Here is a 2,812-nt window from a genome sequence, read left to right on the forward strand (position 1 = left end):
CTGAGTTGATCTTCTTAATGAGGATTTCGGAGTCTCCAAATGCTTGGCATTCTTTGATGCCTTTATCCCGAACTATTTGGCAGGCTTTTTTGAGAGCAAGGAGCTCTGCCTGATTGTTTGTGCAAATGCCGAGCCCCCAGCAGAAATGGACCTTTCTGAGGTTGTCTGAGAAGTATATGACTCCTCCAGCTCCCGCAGCCCCCGGATTTCCTTTGGAGGCACCATCAAAGAAGATTGAAGTTGTGTTTTGGGTCTTCCACCAGGTTTGAAAGGCAGCTTCAGGTTCTCTGATTTTCCAAGATGGAGAGGGGAGGGGAGGGGGAAGGGAACGGAATTTGTTAATGGGATGAGGGTTGTGGAGGTTCAGCCAAGCCTTTTCAGAGGGGAGAAGGGAGGAGTCAGAGATTTTGGAATGCATGAGGATAGATTCGACAAGAAGAGCTTTAGCAATTGAGGCAGATTTAGCAAGAGAGCGAGAGGAATTGTTGAAGATTAAGTCATTCCGGGCAAGCCAGATTTCCCAGCATACAAATTTGGGAATGGAGAGCCAAATGTTAAACCACAAGGATTTATTAGGGATGGTTTGAGGGTAGTATTGAAACCATTTTGAAAAAAGATCAACCACGGAGCTGTGATGGGGAGGGGAGGCGGGCAGTCCAAGGAGAGTTAGTTTCCAAACTTCTTTGGCAAAAACGCAGTCAATGAACAGGTGGGAGGTTGTTTCTCCAGAGTTTCTGCACATTGCGCATCTATGAGGCCGAGCAAAATTTCGTTTTGACAAGTTGTCCCCTGTGAGCTGTTTATTCTGCATGAGGATCCAAAAAAAGAAATTAACTTTGGGAAGCCCCTTGGCGCTCCATATCTGTTTCCAAAGCGATGGCGTTCTCAGTCTATATTTTTTGATCTGCAGGGCAGAATAACCCAAAGCTGACATGTAAAACCCAGTGTCACCCCACCCCCATCTGTCTGCGTTGTTGCGGTGGACCAGCGCTGCGTTTGAGAGCAGCGATTTGAGAATTTCAATTTGGTATTGGAACTGCGCCGGCACAGGTGGGATCGCCCAGTCGATCCAGTTTCCTCTATTGTCCCAAGCTGAGATTTCATTCAGATTTCTTATTCCTGCATCGTGGAGCCAATCTTTGATGTCCCAGACTTCTTCGTGGGAGTTGAGAGGGGGACTGTTCATGATGCGGTCTTTCCAGAGAAGGGTCTTCTCCCCATTGCCCGGAATGCGGTACAGATGTTTCCTAAAACTGCTGATGCTTTTCCTGCAGAGGTTCCAGGTGTGTGTGCCTGTTGTTGTATTGTTTGCTGACAGGTGCCTGAGAGAGATCCCCTGTGCGTATTTGGAGGTGAGCATTTCACTAACCGGGTGTGAAGGATCTGAATATATTTTCCACAGGAGCTTGCATCCAAGTGATAGATTAGAAAGAGCAGGGTCTCTGATCTGTAGCCCTCCATCCAATATTGGCCACTTGACTAGATTCCAGTTTGCCAATGCATTTTATTGTGATTGCCTCTGCCTCCTTTCCAGAGAAAGTCTCTCAGGAGACAAGAGATCTGCTCCATAATGTGTTTCGGGGCCAGAAGGAAAGAGGCTTGGTAGATGGGGAGAGCAGATAAGATGGATTTAAGAAGGATAATTTTCCCTCCCTTGGTTAGCCAATAACCTCCCCAGGAAGTGATCTTGTCTTTAATTTTGCTAATGATGCCATGCCACAGAGATCTGTTGTTGACTCCAGATGTGAGGGGTAAGCCGAGATATTTGATGCTGTCCCATTGTGCGAAGCACTCAAATCCTAGGGTATGGGCTATGATATTGAGATTGTGTTGACTCACATTCCATCCAAAGATCGAACTCTTTCTGCCATTTATCACAGCTCCTGAAGCTCTACAATAACTTTTTAGCACAGCATCGAAGTTAACTGCTATTCTAGTAGAGGCTCCGCCTAGAAGAATGGAGTCATCTGCAAAGAGAGCATGATTTATTGGCTTTAGAGCATTTGCAGTTCGGATTCCTGGGAGATCACCAGAGTTCATTTCCGCAGCCAGCTTCCTGCTAAGAGAATCAGCCATGAGAATGTACAAGAAAGGTGAGAGTGGACAGCCTTGCCTTAATCCGCGATGAGCTTGGAAGAAGGATGTTGGGCGACCGTTGACCATTGGGGCAATCCAGGCGTTTGAGATGCAAGCTTTGATGGGATTGATAAACTGAGGAGGAAAGCCAAAGGATCGGAGGACTTGGAGAAGAAAAGAATGGTTGACTCTGTCAAATGCGTTAGCCATGTCAAGCTTGATCAGCATCCCCTTCTCTTTCCTATGTTTGCTGGAGTGGATAGCTTCCTGGACTTGGATGATGTTGTCCAAGATGTGTCTGCCTTTGACGAACCCCCCTTGGGCATTGGATATTAGTTTGTCAAGAAGGGGTTTGATTCTATTTGCCATAATTTTAGACAATATTTTATAGGAGGCGTTCCATAGAGAGATGGGCCTAAACCTGCCGAAAGTTTCCGGATTGGCCTCTTTTGGAATTAAAGCAAGGAAGGTGGAGTTGATGCCTCCCCCAATCTTGGCTTTTCCAAAGAATCCTTGTATCATTTTCAGCAAGTCTATTTTGATGATGTCCCAGCAGACTTTGTAGAAGTGTATTGTGAATCCGTCTGGCCCAGGGGCCTTATCTGATTCCATTGCCCAGATAACCTTGATGATTTCTTCTTCAGATAAGGGTTTCAGTAAAGCCTGATTGTCCTCATGGGTGATGAGGTGAGGAATATGAGAGAGGAGATCTTCAGTGTCTTCTTTGCTGCCTTCA

Source organism: Pinus tabuliformis, chromosome 5_1, assembly GCF_031772625.1.
Source record: "Pinus tabuliformis cultivar Carrire ecotype Pingquan chromosome 5_1, CPIR1, whole genome shotgun sequence".
Classification (NCBI taxonomy): domain Eukaryota; kingdom Viridiplantae; phylum Streptophyta; class Pinopsida; order Pinales; family Pinaceae; genus Pinus; species Pinus tabuliformis.